This window comes from Pan troglodytes, chromosome 20 (genome assembly GCF_028858775.2).
Source record: "Pan troglodytes isolate AG18354 chromosome 20, NHGRI_mPanTro3-v2.0_pri, whole genome shotgun sequence".
In the NCBI taxonomy this organism is placed as follows: domain Eukaryota; kingdom Metazoa; phylum Chordata; class Mammalia; order Primates; family Hominidae; genus Pan; species Pan troglodytes.
In genome coordinates this window covers 14,803,849-14,820,318 of record NC_072418.2, presented here as the reverse complement: position 1 = coordinate 14,820,318, position 16,470 = coordinate 14,803,849, and the positions used below count along the sequence as shown (strand labels likewise).

General features: G+C 47.1%; 2 long non-coding RNA genes across 2 annotated transcripts in view; one reads left to right on the top strand and one right to left on the bottom strand.

Moving 5' to 3' along the window:
• Window positions 1–14,527, bottom strand: part of LOC134809079 (uncharacterized) — a 35,838-nt gene extending 21,311 nt beyond the window's left edge. The window contains exon 1 of the long non-coding RNA XR_010153723.1: window positions 14,319–14,527. This is a non-coding gene — a long non-coding RNA (uncharacterized LOC134809079). The remainder of the gene's footprint in view (window positions 1–14,318) is intronic.
• Window positions 1,232–6,629, top strand: LOC134809078 (uncharacterized). The gene is made up of 3 exons (XR_010153722.1): window positions 1,232–1,354; window positions 2,616–2,688; window positions 6,120–6,629. It is a non-coding gene; the product is annotated as an uncharacterized LOC134809078 (long non-coding RNA).
• Window positions 14,528–16,470: the final 1,943 nt, after the last annotated feature.

The window sequence follows — 16,470 nt, the reverse complement described above, 5'->3', positions numbered from 1 at the left end:
TTATTTCTGGGCCTTCTGGGCCCGGAAGGTTTCTTCCGGGATATATATATATATATATTTATATTTTTATAGATATATATATATATATATATTTTTTTTTTTTTTCTGTGCAGCCTCCTCTTGTAGTTTATGTACAATGTGTTTCTTTTCATTAAGGATCATCTGGATGTGGCAGAGGAAGTTCATATATGGGTTCCTTTGTCCATGGGCTCTGTTAAGTCAGGTGGCACATGATGGGAGCTTTGTTCCCTGAGATGTGCTCAATGATCAGAAAATCTACATCCACACCCTTTAAGTTCAGCATGACCCTGCATTTTCTTTTTCTTTTTTTTTGAGACGGAGTCTCATTCTGTCACCCAGGCTTGAGTGCAGTGGCACGATCTTGGCTCACTGCAACCTCCGTCTCCCGGGTTCACGCAATTCTCCTGCCTCAGCCTCCTGAGTAGCTGGGACTACAGACGCACACCACCACACCTGGCTAATTTTTTGTGTATTTTTAGTAGAGACAGGGTTTCTTTCACTATGTTGGCCAGACTGGTCTCGAACGCCTGACCTTGTGATCTGCCTTCCTCGGCCTCCCAAAGTACTGGGATTATAGGCGTGAGCCACTGCGCCCAGCCAGACCCTGCCTTTTAATGCAAATTTTAGTACTCTTTTTGGGCCACTGACTCTGAGTCCAGCCGCAATGTTTGGCCTGGGTACACCTACCAACTCCACTTTTTCTTTTTTTTTTTTTTTGAGACGGAGTCTTGCTCTGTCACCCAGGCTGGAGTGCAGTGGCGCGATCTCGGCTCACTGCAAGCTCCGCCTCCCAGGTTCACGCCATTCTCCTGCCTCAGCCTCCCAAATATCTAGGATTACAGGTGCTCGCCACCAAGCCCAGCTAATTTTTGTATTTTTAGTAGAGACGGGGTTTCACCATGTTGGCCAGGCTGGTCTCCAACTCCTGACCTCAGGTGATCCACCCACCTTGGCCTCCCAAAGTGCTGGGATTACAGGCATGAGCCACTGTGCCCGGCCCTAATTTTACAATTATTAACAGTTCCTTTAATTCCAAGCCAGGCACGTAGCTGGTAGCTGTAGTGTGAGCTACTTGGAAGGATGAGTTGGAAGGATGGCTTGAGCCCAGGAGTTTGAGGCTTAGTGCACCATGATGACACCTGTGAATACCACTGCACTCCAGCCTGGGCCACAACAAAGCCCATTCTTTTTTTTTTTTTTTTTTTTTCAGATGGAGTTTCGCTCTTGTTGCCCAGGCTGGAGTGCAATGGCGCGATCTTGGCTCACTGCAACCTCAGCCTCCCGGGTTCAAGAGTTTCTCCTGCCTCAGCCTCCTGAGTAGCTGGGATTACAGGCATGTGTCACCACACCAGCTAATTTTGTATGTATGTATGTATGTATGTATGTATGTATGTATGTATGTATTTATGAGACGGAGTCTCGCTCTGTCGCCCAGACTGGAGTGCAGTGGCGCAATCTCGGCTCACTGCAAGCTCCGCCTCCCTGGTTCACGCCATTCTCCTGCCTCAGCCTCCCGAGTAGCTGGGACTACAGGCACCCGCCACCACGCCTGGCTAAGTTTTTGTGTTTTTTAGTAGAGACGGGGTTTCACCGTGTTAGCCAGGATGGTCTCAATCTCCTGACCTCATGATCCGCCCATCTCGGCCTCCCAAAGTGCTGGGATTACAGGCGTGAGCCACCGTGCCCGGTCTAATTTTGTATTTTTAATAGAGACGGGGTTTCACCGTATTGGTCAGCCTGGTCTCAAACTCCCGATCGCAGGTGATCCACCTGCCTCGGCCTCCCAAAGTGCTGGGATTACAGGCGTGAGCCACTGCACCTGGCCTGCAAAACCCATTCTCTTAAAACAACAACAACAAAATGTATTTGTGGTTAGAATGTTTTTATGACATTAGTTAATGAAAAAGTTACTTTATTTTTTTGAGATGGAGTCTCGCTCTGTCGCCCAGACTGGAGTGCAGTGGCAGGATCTCCACCCACTGCAAGCTCCTCCTCCCAGGTTCATGCCATTCTCCTGCCTCAGCCTCCCGAGTAGCTGGGACTACAGGCGCCCGCCACCACGCCTGGCTAATTTTTTTGTATTTTTAGTAGAGACGGGGTTTCACTGTGTTTGTCAGGATGGTCTCGAGCTCCTGACCTCGTGATCCACCTGCCTCGGCCTCCCAAAGTGCTGGGATTACAGGCGTGAGCCACTGCGCCCGGCCTGAAAAAATTACTTTAAAAAAAGATTAGAAACAAACTCTGAGAGGAAGTTGAATACCATACATAGTGTATACCACAGCCAACAATTCCCCATAGGGTACTGCTGAACAGGAACTTTAGCTTTTGGTTTTGAAAAAGGTCCTTCTGAGGCAGTGAGTCTGACTATGACACCTCTGTTGTTTCTTCCTTTCAGCAAGTTTCATCAAACGACGGCCTCCTAATTAGGTATTGGGCTTTTGACAGGAGGGAACAGCTTGTTCTGAACTTTGTAAACATATATACATACCTGCCACCTTGCCCAGCTAACCTATATATTTATGAAGACAAAACTGTCATAAGCTCTTAGTGGAGGTGTTGTCTCTAACCAGAGTATTTCCAACTCTATGTCCTAGGTCTCTGAATGAGGGCTCTGCTAAGCTGAATCCAAAGCTTTCTGCTCTTGTATTTATTTCTGAATGCTGTCAGGTGAGTGACTGAAGAAGCCTCAGAGTTAATTCTTTGTAATTAGATTTAGTGGCTTCAGGGTTAGGCCCTTGCAGTAAGGCATCTTATGTGAGTTTTTTCATTGTGACCATCTTGTAGGAATCATTTGGGATTCTCCTTGAAGCTTCTTGGTAGAAATATTTTAGTTTTTTGTAGGGGAACAGGGTCTCAGTCTGTTGTACAAGCTGGAGTACAGTGGCATGATCTCTCCAGTGGAGTACAGTCCACTTTCTGCAGCCTGGACTTCCCAGGCTCAGGTGATCCTCCCACCTCAGCTTCCTGAGTAACTGGGAGTACAGGTACATACCACCATGCCTTTCCATGGGTTCCTCAGCTACCACCACTACTACCACCATGATTTAGAAGTCTTTTAAACTTATAATAGAGATGGAGTCTTGCCAAGTTGCCCAGGCTGATCTCAAACTCCCAGGCTTAAGTGATCCTCCTGCCTCCGCTTCCCAAAGTGCTGGGATTATAGGGTTTCTCTCCACTGTGAGTCTTTCCATGCTTTTGAAGGTTTGAAGCACATCTAAAGGCATTCCCACATTGCTTATACTCAGAGAGTTTCTCTCCATTGTGAATCCTTTCATGATAGCAGCTGGAACTGGAAGAAATGAAGGCTTTATCACATTGCTTACACACACAGGGATTTTCTCCAGTGTGTCTTCTCATGATATAGAATGGAATTGGAAGAAATGAAGGCCCTCCCACATTGCTTACACTCATAGGGTTTCTCTCCAGTGTGAGTCCTTTCATGACAGTGAAAGGACCTGGAAGAACTGAAAACTTTCCCACATTGCTTGCATTCATATGGCTTCTCTTTCCTGTGTACCCCTTCATGTATTTGAGATGAAGAGAAATTACTAAGCGCTTTTCCACATTGCTCACTCTCTCCAGTGTGAGTCTTTTCACGCTTTTGAAGGTTTGAGGCACATCCAGAGGTTTTGCCACATTGCTTATATTCATAGCGTTTTTCTCCAGTGTGAGTCCTTGCATGCATTTGAAGGTGTGAGGTAGATTGGAAGGCTTTTCCACATTTCTTTTTTTTTTTTTTTGAGACTGAGTCTCATTCTGTTGCCCAGGCTGGAGTGCAGTGGCGCGATCTCGGCTCGCTGCAACCTCCGCCTCCTGGGTCCAAGCAATTCTGCCTCAGCCTGCTGAGTAGCTGGAACTACAGGTGCCAGCCACCACGCCTGTCTAATTATATATATATATATATATATATATATATTTTTTTTTTAGTAGAGATAGGGTTTCACCATATTGGCCAGGCTGGTCTCAAACTCCTGACCTTGTGATCCACCCGTCTCTGCCTCCCAAAGTGCTAGGATTGCAGGGGTGGGCCACTGCGCCTGGCCCTTTCTCACATTTCTTACATTCATAAGGTTTCTCTCCAGTGTGAGTCCTTTCATGATATTGGATGGAACTATGAAAAAGGAAGGCTTTATCACATTGCTTACACTCATAAGGCTTCTCTCCACTGTGAATTCTTTCATGACATTCAAAGGAAGTGAAATAAATGAAGGCTTTCCTACATTTCTTACATTCATAAGGCTTCTCACCAGTGTGACCCCTTTCATGTCTAGGAAAGGATCTGGTACTGTGGAATGCTTTCCCACATTCGTTACATTCATACAACTTCTCCCCTATGTGAGTTCTTTTGTGTACTTGAAGGGAAATGGGATGGGGGAAGGCTTTACCATATTGTTTACGTTCATATGGCCTCTCCCCAGTGTGAGTTCTTTTATGTGCTTTAAAGGCACTGGCACTATTGAATGCTTTCCCACATTCCTTACATTCACAGGGCTTCTCCCCAGTGTGAGATCTGTCATGCATTCAAAGGGTACTGGAATAACCACATTGTCTGCATTCACATGGTTTCTCTCCAGTGGGAGTTTGTTCATGAATAAGACGTAAACTGGCTTTCCCCAAAGTTTACATTTATAACGTCTACCTCCACTGTGCATTACCCTGTGTCTTTGAATGCTTAAACCAGAAATAAAGGTTTTCCCACATTATTTACAATAATAGGGTTTCCCCCCAGTGCTCACCTTTCATGTGTTCGAAAGTAGGAAAGACAGCTGAAGGCTTTCTTACAGTGTTTACAATTATATGGATTCTGTCCAAATTCCCAATACTCTGGCTTGTGTCTAGTGTCAGCTCTGATATTCCCATTAAGGGATGAATGACCTATGCCAACTTCTCCACACACACTGCTTTGAGATAATTTTACTCTGGGAAGAGTTTTCTTCTTCAACATGTCATCTGGAATCTAGGTGAAAACTTCTCCATGTTACCTTCTTTACTTTCAAAGAGTCTGTCTCCCAAAAAACTTCTATGAACAATGAGAAACACATTTTAGTGGGTTTATCAGTGATTTTATGTTTATTAACAAGTACTCCACTTGCAATTTTAACACTGTCCAGCAAAGCGTATGCTTTCTGCCCAGTCAAGATCACATGCTCTACAACATGGTCCAGCCATACCTATTATCAAAAAAAAGATAATATTCTGAGGCAGGTGGATCACCTAAGGCCAGAAATTTAATAAGAGCCTGGCCAGCATGGCGAAACCCTGTCTTTACTAAAAACACAAAAGTTAGCCAGGTGTGGTGGTGCACACCTGTAATCCCAGCTACTCAGGAGGCTGAGGCATGAGAGTTGCTTGAACCCAGGAGGTGGAGGTTGCAGTGAGCCGAGATGGCACAACTGCACTCCAGCCTGGGCAACAGAGCTCCCTCCCTGCACCCTGGTCATTAGATATTTGTATTTTAGCCAAACTTGCTCCTGATTTTTAGACAGAGCACTATCTTCTTCCTCACTCAATGGGCTGTCCCTTCTCCTTCATCCTGCAGGGGATTACAAGTGTGTGCAGGGAGTTCCAGAGTCAGTGGTGAAGTAAATTAAAATACTGCATACTAGGCTGGGCGTGGTGACTCATGCCTGTAATCCCAGCACTTTGGGAGGCCAAGGCGGGCGGATCACGAGGTCAGGAAATCGAGACCATCCTGGCTAACACGGTGAAACCCTGTCTGTACTAAAAATACAAAAATTAGCTGGGCGTAGTGGCGGGCGCCTGTAGTCCCAGTTACTTGGGAGGCTGAGGCAGGAGAATGGCGTGAACCCGGGAGGCGGAGCTTGCAGTGAGCCAAGATGGCGCCACTGCACTCCAGCCTGGGTGACAGAGCAAGACTCCATCTCAAAACAAAACAAACAAAAAAAAAAACAAAAAAAAATACTGCATACCAAAAAAATATTTCTTTGAAAATTCTGAATGGCCGTTGCTTGTCAGCAAACAGAAAGAGCCTTGCAAAGCTGTCTTTTGCGGGGATGAAATCTGTTAACTGTAGAGAATCTCCATTAATAAAGCTATTCCCTCTCTCCCCTTCTTTTCCTATCCCTGATCGCTGATAGACTGAGAATGACACCTTTGAAACCCAAACAGAGACTGGGCACAGTGGCTCATACCTGTAATCCCAGCACTTTGGGAAGCCCAGTGTCAGGCCTCTGAGCCAAAGCTCAGCCATTATAACCCCTGTGACCTGCACATATACATCCAGGTGGCCTCAGGAGCCAAGAAGTTTGGAGCAGCCAAAAAACCACAAAGAAGTAAAACAGCCAGTTCCTGCCTTAACTCATTAACCAACGTTACAACATTTTACCACTGTGACTTGTCCCTGCCCTACCTTAGCTGATCAATCAACTTTGTGACATTCTTCTTCTGGACAATGAGTCTTATGATCTCCCCACAACATACCTTGTGACCCCCTCCGCTAACAATAGATAACCACCTTTTACTCTAATTTTCCATTACCTACCCAACTCCTATAAAGCAACCCCTTCCCCATTTCCCTTTGCTGACTGTCTTTTTGGACTCAGCCCACCTGCACCCAGGTGAATTAAAAGCTTTATTGTTCACACAAAGCCTGCTTGGTGGTCTCTTCACACTGATGCGCTTGACACCCAGGAGGGAGAAAAATTTAAAGCGAGGAATCTGAGACCGGCCTAGTCAACACAGTAAGACTTCCATTTCTGTTACTTAAAAATCTAAGTAAGAAGGCCAGGCATGGTGGCTCACACCTGTATTCCCAGCACTTTGGGAGGCCGAGGCAGGCAGATCAGGAGGTCAGGAGATTGAGACCATCCTGGCTAACACAGTGAAACCCCATCTCTACTAAAAATACAAAAAAAAAAAAAAAAAAATTAGCCGGGCGTGGTGGCAGGCACCTGTAGTCCCAGCTACTCGGGAGGCTAAGGTGGGAAAATGGCGTGAACCCTGGAGGTGGAGCTTGCAGTGAGCTGAGATGGCACCACTGCACTCCAGCCTGGGCGACAGAGCAAGACTCCATCTCAAAAAAAAAAAAAAAAAAAATATATATATATATATATATATATATATGAAAAAAGTAGGCCGGGCGCAGTGGCTCACGCTTGTAATCCCAGCACTTTGGGAGGCCAAGGCAGGCAGATCACCTGAGGTCGGGAGTTCGAGACCAGCGTGACCAACATGGAGAAACCCTGTCTCTACTAAAAATACAAAAATTAGCCAGGCATGGTGGCACATGCCTGTAATCCCAGCTACTCAGGAGGCTGAGGCAGGAGAATCGCTTGAACCCGGGAGGCGGAGTTGCCGTGAGCCAAGATTGCGCCATTGCACTCCAGCCTGGGCAACAAGAGCAAAACTCTGTCTCAAAAAAAGAAAAGAAAAGAAAAGAAAAGAAAAGAAAAAAGTAAATAAGTAAATGTCTGAAAAGAAGCATTTACCATCTAGTCCCTCTGGGACCTTTCCTCTTTTATGTAACAGTCCACCTTTGCTATCTAAACCTCTTACTTTCCCTCTCTCATAAGCTGTCTTGCCACTAAATCTGACTTACCAACATAACCTGAATTTTGTTTTTCCTAGCCTCAGGATGGTATATAAGCTTTTCCATCTTATTGTTGGGTGGGCCTTCATTCTGAAGCTTCCCGTGTATACCTGTTAAATAAATTTGTATGCCTTTTCTTCTATTAATCAATCTGCCTCATGTCAGTGCAAGCCTTTAGGGGGCCAACAGCCTATTGCCCTGACAAAGCCATGCATTTGCCTTAGAGCAGGAGCGGAGCCCAGCCCAGGTACCACTGTACTAGGAGAGACAGATGTCCTCCAGGAGGCAGAAACTTGGGAAGAGGCAAGGTCAAGCCTTCCTCGCACCGCCCCCCGTCCCCTCCTCGCAGTGCAGAAATGCTCACTCCCTCCTTCCAGACTTTTATTTTCACCAGCAGGAAGTTCTCACCCAGGGTCAGTTTAAACTTCTGACCTAAATAAACTATCTACTTCATCAAACCTTCCTCTGATGATGCCTTAAACAATTCTGTCTCTGAGCCTGACAGTCATACATTTTCTTCATGTGTAGAAATTACAGTCTGGGCTGGGAGCAGTGGCTCATGTCTGTAATCTCAGCACTTTAGGAGGCCAAGGTGGGAGGATTTTCATGCCTCAGCTTCCCGAGTAGCTGGGACTATAGGTGAGCACCACCACACCCAGCTAATTTTTGTATTTTTAGTAGAGACAGGGTTTTACCATATTGGCCAGGCTGGTCTTGAACTCCTGAGCTCAGGTGATTAGACCTGCCTCGGCCTCCCAAAGTGCTAGGATTACAGACATGAGCCGCTGCACCCAGCCAAGAAACATTTTTTTTTTTTTTTTTAGACGGAGCCTTGCTCTGTGGCCAGGCTGGAGTGCAATGGCTTGATCTAGGCTCACTGCAAACTCTGCCTCCTGAGTTCATGCCATTCTCCTGCCTCAGCCTCCCGAGTAGCTGGGACTACAGGCGCCCGCCACCACGCCTGGCTAATTTTTTGTATTTTTTAGTAGAGACGGGGTTTCACCGTGTTAGCCAGGATGGTCTCGATCTCTTGACCTCATCATCCACCCGCCTCGGCCTCCCAAAGTGCTGGGATTATAGGCGTGAGCCACCGTGCCCAGCCAAAACATTTTCTTTAATGTCCTAAATGAAAAACCGTTTTTCTAGCAAAAATTAGGTTTTTTTTCCTTTTTGTTTTTTAAATTTTGAGACGGAGTCTCGCTCTGTCGCCCAGGCTAGAGTGCGGTGGCACAATCTCGGCTCACTGCAACCTCGACCTCCTGGGTTCAAGCGATTCTCCTGCCTCAGCCTCCCGAGTAGCTGGGATTACAGGCGTGTGCCACCACGCCCAGCTAATTTTGCATTTTTAGTAGAGACGGGGTTTCACCATGTTGGTCAGGCTAGTCTCAAACTCCTGACCTCATGATCCACCCACCTCAGACTCCCAAAGTGCTGGGATTGCAGGCATGAGCCACTGCGCCTGGCTTTTTTTTCCTTTTTTTAGAGACAGAGTCTTGCTATGTAACCCAGGTTGGAGTGCAGTAGCTATTCACAGGTGAGATCATGGTGCACTAAATCCTCCAATCCCTGGGCTACGGCGATTTTTCCACTTCAGCCTTTCAAGAAGCTAACACTATAGCCAGCTGCTGTGCCCAACGTCTACTTGAATTTTAAAAACCAAAGAACAGGGCTGGGCATGGTGGCTCATGCCTGTAATTCCAGCACTTTCAGATTTCGAGCTCTGCGGTACAAATGATCCTGTTACCCAGGTACACAGCATAGTACCCAGTAGTATTTCAACACTTGCCCTTCTCCCTTTCTCCTATCTCAAGTAATCCCCAGAGTCTGCTGTTGCCATGTAAAGCCTGATCTTGAAGACATATTTGAAAAGCATTTTTCACAATAGCTAAGAGGTGAACCAATGCACATGCCCACTGAGAGGCTAAATGGATAACCTAAATATGGTAAGCATATAAATACAACAGGATATTGTTCAGTCTTGGAAAATAACATCCTGGCCCCTGCTGCAACATGCATGAAACCTCAGACAGGATGCTATAATTGTAAAAAGCCAGTAGCCCAAAAAAAAAAAAAAAAAGTATAATTCATATTAGATGTTATGTAGAGTTCTCAAGCTAATTCAACTGTATACATCAAACTGTTTAAGCTGGTAAATTTTATGTTTTTTATAATAATGATTGATTATTCTATGAAATAAACTAGTTGATTAAAGATAGGCAGGCTGGGTACAGTGACTCAGGCCTGTAATCCCAGCACTTTAGGAGGCTGAGGCAGGTGGATCACCTGAGGTCAGGAGTTTGAGACCAGCCTGCCTAACATGGTGAAACTCATCTCTACTAAAAATACAAAAATTAGCTGGGCGAGTGCCTGTAATTCCAGCTACTTGGGAGGCTGAGCAGGAGAATGCTTGAACCCAGAAGGTGGAGGTTGCAGTGAGCCAAGATTGCACCACTGCACTCTAGCCTGGGCAACAGAGCAAGACCCCATCTCAAAAAAAAAAAAAAAAAAAAAGGGAAGCCACAGGAACTTCCATTCACTGTTGATGTGAATGGAATATTCTACAGTCACTCTGTAAGACAGTCTGGTGAGCTCTAAAGATAAGCATGGTCTTACCACACGATTCATCAGTAACCCTACTACATATTGACCCCAATGAATTGAAAGCTCATGTCCCCAGAAAAGTCCTCCCAAAGATGTTTTCAGCAGCCTTATCCATATTTCCCAAAAACTAAAGTCAGACAAGATGAGCAAAAATTTTTTTCCCCAAGACATGGGGGATCTCACTGTATCTACCAGGCTGATCTCCAACTTCTGGCCTCAAGCAATCCTCCTACCTCAGCCTCCCATGTAGCTGGCAATTCAGGCATAAGGCACTAAGCCCAGCTCAAGATGAACTTTTCAATAAATTATTCAGTGATAAAAAGAAATTAGTGGCCAGATACAGTGGCTCACACCTGAAATCCTCGCATTTTGGGAGGCCAAGGCGGGTGGATCATTTGAGGTCAGGAGTTTGGAACCAGCCTGGCCACAAACCTCATCTTTACTAAAAATACAAAATTAGCCAGGTGTGGTGGTGTGCGCCTGTAATCCCAGACACTCAGGCTGAGGCAGGAGAATCGCCTGAACCTGGGAGGCAGAGGTTGCAGGGAGCCGAGATCGTGCCATTGCACTCCAGCCTGGGCAACAAGAGTGAAACTCCGTCTCAAAAAAACAAACAAACAAACAAACAAAAAGAAGGCCGGGCGCGGTGGCTCACGCCTGTAATCCCAGCACTTTGGGTGGCCGAGGCGGGCGGATCATGAGGTCAGGATATCGAGACCACGGCGAAACCCCGTCTCTACTAAAAATACAAAAAATTAGCTGGGCGCAGTGGCGGGCGCCTGTAGTCCCAGCTACTCGGGAGGCTGAGGCAGGAGAATGGCGTGAACCCAGAAGGCGGAGCTTGCAGTGAGCCGAGATCCCGCCACTGCACTCCAGCCTGGGCAACAGAGGAGACTCCGTATCAAAAAAAAAAAAAGAAAAAAAGAAAAAAAGAAAAAAAAAGAAATTAGTGGCCAGGTGGCCAGGTGCGGTACCTCACCCATGTAATCCCAACACTTTGGGAGGCCAAGGCGGGCGGATCAAGACCATCCTGGCTAACACGATGAAACCCCCGTCTCTACTAAAAATACAAAAAAAAAAAAAAAAAAAAATTAGCCAGGAGTGGTGGTGGGTGCCAGTAGTCCCAGCTACTCGGGAGGCTGAGGCAGGAGAATGGCGTGAACCCAGGAGGTGGAGCTTGCAGTGAGCCGAGATCGTGCCACTGCACTCCAGCCTGGGTGACAGAGCGAGACTCCGTCTCAAAAAAAAAAAAAAAAAAAAAAAAAGAAATTAGTGGCCAGGCATGGTGTATCATGCCTGTAATCTAACTATTTTGGAAAGACAAGGCAAGAGGATTGCTTCAGACTAGGAATTCCAGAAAACCCTGAGCAAAATAGTGATAACCCCCATCCATAAAGTACTTTTTAAAAAATAAAAAAATAAGGCCGGGTGCAGTGGCTCACGCCTGTAATCCCAGCACTTTGGGAGGCTGAGGCGGGCGGATCATGAGGTCAAGAGATCGAGACCATCCTGGCTAACACGGTGAAACCCTGTCTCTACTAAAAATACAAAAAATTAAAAAAATATATATATATACACACACACACACACACACAGACACAGAGACACATACACATATATACACACATACAGGTTGTGAAACTATGAAGAAACATAAGGAAATTATAATTTACAATACTGGCTCCATCAGTATTTTGGTTCATTGTGAACTGTTTTATGTATTTGGTGCATATGCAATATTTTCAGTTTCTACAATGCAAACTCTATAAAGAAATAAATCTCAGTGCATGTTGAATTACCAGCAACAACTCGTTGAATGTAATTTTTTTTTTTTTTTTTTTTGAGACGGAGTCTTCCTCTGTCTCCCAGGCTGGAGTGCAGTGGCGTGATCTCGGCTCACTGTAACTTCTGCCTCCCGGGCTCAAGTGATTCTCCTGCCTCAGCCTCCCAAGTAGTGAGATTACAGGCGCACGCAGCCACGCCTGGCTAATTTTTTGTATCTTAGTAGAGATGAGGTTTCACTGTGTTGCCCAGGCTGGTCCTGAACTCCTAAGCTCAGGCAATCCGCCTGCCTTGGCCTCCCAAAGTGCTAGGATTACAGGAGTGAGCCACCACACCCGGCTGCTAATTTTTATGTTAATATTTTTAGTAAAGACAAGGTTTTGCCATGTTGCCCAGAGTGGTCTCGAACTCCTGGCCTCAAGTGAATTGCCTGCCTTGGCCTCCCAAAGTGCTGGAATTATAAGCATGAGCCACTGCAACCACAATTAACTTTCTTGAAGTCCCTAAAATTCTCAGGAAGGATATAAAATAATTATTATGCAAAAAGTATATACTGAAAGACATCAAAGTAAAGGGTAATAAATGGAAAGATGTCATATATCCTTAAATAAAGACTGAATATCACCATAAGGTAACCTGTTTGAAATACATCAGTGGGCCGGGTGCAGTTGCTCACCCCTGTAATCCCAGCACTTCGAGAGGCCGGGGTGGGCAGATCACCTGAGATCAGGAGTTAAAAGACCAGCCTGGCTAACATGACAAAATCCTGTCTCTACTAAAAAATATGAAAATTAGCTGGGCGTGGTGGTGGATGCCAGCTACGCGGGAGGCTGAGGCAAGAGAATTGCCTGAACCCAGGAGGCAGAGGTTGCAATGAGCTGAGACTGCACCACAGCACTTCAGCCTGAGCAACAGAGCAAGACTCCGTCTCACAAAAAAAAAATAAATAAATAAATAAAATAAGGGTTTTTTCACTGGTGTGTAACATGATTATTCTCTACTTTCCTCTTATGTGAAATGTTCAGAAACAACACAAATATTTTTAAATTATCATCCATGGACCCTGTGAAAAAATGATAACCATTAAAAACTGCATCGATGTGAGAGAAAGGATGAAGAAATATACTCTACAATAAAGAACAAATCGTTGATAATACTGTGAATTGGAGAAAAAGGGTTAACGTTTGGAGATTTGGGGAAGAAATTGAAAATTTCCTAACATTACTGCAAGAGTTAGGCTGGGGTCCCAGGGTTGAGGATTTGAGACCCTGTATCCCATAGATGAGGAAAATGCAGGGATAAACCAGTCCCCTAGGCAGTGTGAAGAAATTAAGAGCAGCAATTGGACCAAAGTGTTTGTAGTGCACTAAGGTTCTACCTAAGGAATCGAAACACAACTAAAATGCAATTCTTCTAAATTTTTCTGATAACAAACCACAAACCACGACTGGGTGATTCTCATTCATAAATCACCGTATGTTCAAACTGTTTAATTTTTAACAGTGCCTCAGTTTAATTTTTTGTTTACCTATATACTGTAAAGGACATTACAAAGGATATAGCTGAACAGCCAGATGAGGATGATAGAGCAAGATGTGGAGTAGGGGGATACAGAGCCTCCCTGCTCTCTCTGGGTGTCCCACCATCCCAGCCTCGCCATGTGTTCAGCAACCCAGAAGCTCCCTTTTTTTTTTTTTTTTTTTTTGAGACGGAGTCTGGCTGTGTCGCCCAGGCCGGAGTGCAGTGGCGTGATCTCGGCTCACTGCAAGCTCCGCCTCCCAGGTTCACGCCATTCTCCTGCTTCAGCCTCCCGAGTAGCTGGGAGTATAGGCGCACGCCACCACACCCGGCTAGTTTTTTGTATTTTTAGTAGAGACGGGATTTCACCATGTTAGCCAGGATGGTCTCGATCTGACCTCGTGATCCGCCTGCCTCGGCCTCCCAAAGTGCTGGGATTACAGGCGTGAGCCACCACCCCCAGCCCAGTTTAACAGGAAAAAAACGTACTGGGGGCCCCAGGGACCGCAGCTCCTCCCACACGAACCCTACACCCAAGGCAGGACTCTCCTTTTGTCATGTGTGGCCCCCGCACAATCTGGGAAGACGCGAGGTTGCGGGGGCGGAGCTGCCCACAGAGGGCTCCGGGACCGCAGTCACCAGGCAGGGACAGGACAGGACGCCCAAGGTCCCGGCTGCTGGCACAACCCCACCTTGCGGCCGAGGAGACTGAGGGCCGAGATGTGCCAGAACTCGGGTCCCAAACCCCGAAGTCGCCTGCAGGGGGCCTGGGGTCCCGTCACAGCCGGTTCTGGCCGTTTCCACCCAGCCCCTGCCGGGTTTCGGGTAGCTGGCCCCAAACACTCACCATTTCCAGGCGTCCTGGCTTATCTCTCTAGGGCTCCCGTGACTAGTGCAGGTCACAGTGCAGGCGACAGAGCGACAGCAGTTGTGGTGTAGGGACCTGGTCCCTTTCACAGCGGGAAAGACTGGATCCCAATCTCAGTAGGCACGGTCACCAAGGTGAGAGCGGGAATGCGTCCCCACCTTCCCAGGATGGACAGTTGGCAGGGCCCCGCCCCAGCACTCCTGATTGGACAGAGGTCCAGGCCCCCATCCCCTCATCCCAGAGTGACAGTAGAAGCCCTGGGTAACTGGACCTGCGGAGCAGAAGTGAGGGGTTCTAGCCACCATCTAAGGGCCAGCTCCCTCCCTACAACTTGGTCATTGGATATGTTCATTTTAGTGAAATTTGCTCCCGATTTTTAGACAGGGCACTATCTTTTTCCTCACTCAAAGAGCTGTTCCTGCTCCTTTCTTCTCCATTGGGGTTACAAGTGTGTACTGGGAATTCCAGACTCAGTGTCCAGCAGGGCAATCTCGTCACCTCAGAGTCAGAGAGGAACCAAGACCAGGTCAGGCATGATTGGACCAGGAGGGAGAGGCAGGTGTCCTTCAGGGGGCGGCAACTGAGGATGAGACATAGCCAAGGCTTTCTCTCATACTCCCCCACCCCCTCCTCACAGTGTGGAAACGCTCCCTCCTTCCAGACCTTCACATTTACCAGCAGGAAACTCTTACCAGGTGACAGTCTAAGCTTCTGAGCTAAATAGTCAACTTCATAAACTGTTTCTGCAGGTGAGGTCCCAAACAATTCTGTCTCTGAACCTGACCTTCACAGATTTTCTTCATATATACAGATTACCGTCTGACCCCAGGGACCCTATGCATGTCAGAACCAAAACACTGTTCCCGAATATGGCCCCAGGCTCCAGAGGTCCAACCACAGAAGGGACAGCACCCTGCCAAGGGCATCTGCACATAGTCTCCTGCTTTCCAGGGCTCTGTGGCTTATCAGAATCCACACTCCTGGAGCTGCTCTGAACAGCTGGAGGCCACATGCAGAATAGGTTGGGCCACCCAGGAAGCACCCATGGGAGCTCCATTTCCCTCCCTCTGCAGCCTCCATACTGGCCTCAGCCTCTGTTACCCTCTGCAAATTTGCAGTGGTGCCTGAGGGGAGGGACCGTGGATGGGTGGGGGGAGAGGCCACTCGAACCATTGGCAGGCCAGGCCTTTCATTTTTTTTCTTTTTTTGAGACGGAGTTTTGCTGTTGTTGCCCAGGCTGGAGTGCAATGGCGCAATCTCGGCTCACTGCAACCTCCGCCTCCCAGGTTCAAACAATTCTCCTGCCTCAGCCTCCCAAGTAGCTGGGATTGCAGGCATGCACCACCACTCCTGGTTAATTTTGTATTTTTAGTAGAGATGGGGTTTCTCCATGTTGAGGCTGGTCTCGAACTCCTGACCTCAGGTGATCCGCCTGCCTTGGCCTCCCAAAGTGCTGGGATTACAGGCGTGAGCCACTGCGCCTGGCCTCAGGCCAGGCCTTTCAACAACTACCTGGGAGGCCGAGTGCCATAGCTCAAGCCTGTAACCCCAGCACTGCAGGATGCCAAGGTGGGAGGATTGTTAGCAACCCAGAGTTTGAGACCAGAATGAACAAGGCAAAACCCCGTAACTACAAAAAAAACGAACATTATCTGGGTGTTGTGTCACATGCCTGTAGTCCCAGCCACTTGGGAGACTGAGATAGGAAGATCACCGGAGCCCAGGGAGGTCAAGGCTGCAGTGAGCCATGATCCTGCCACTGCACACCAGCCTGCGTGACAGAGTAAGACTGTCTACAAAAGCTATTAAAAGACAAATTATTAAATAATTTTAAAAGTTCGCTAGCTGAGGTGGCCTGTGCCTGTACTTCCAACTACTGAAGAGGCTGAGGCAGAGCCAGGCACAATGCCTCACACCTATAATCCCAGCACTTTGGGAAGCTGTGACAGAAAGACTGCTTGAGCACAGGAGTTCAAGACCAGCCTGGGCCACATGGCAAAACCTCATCTCTACCAATAATACAAAAATTAGCCAAGTGTGGTGGCAAGCACCTGTGGTCCCAGCTGCTTCAGAAGGCTGAGGCTGGAGAAGCCCAAGAGTTCAAGGCTACAGTGAGCTATGATTGCACCAC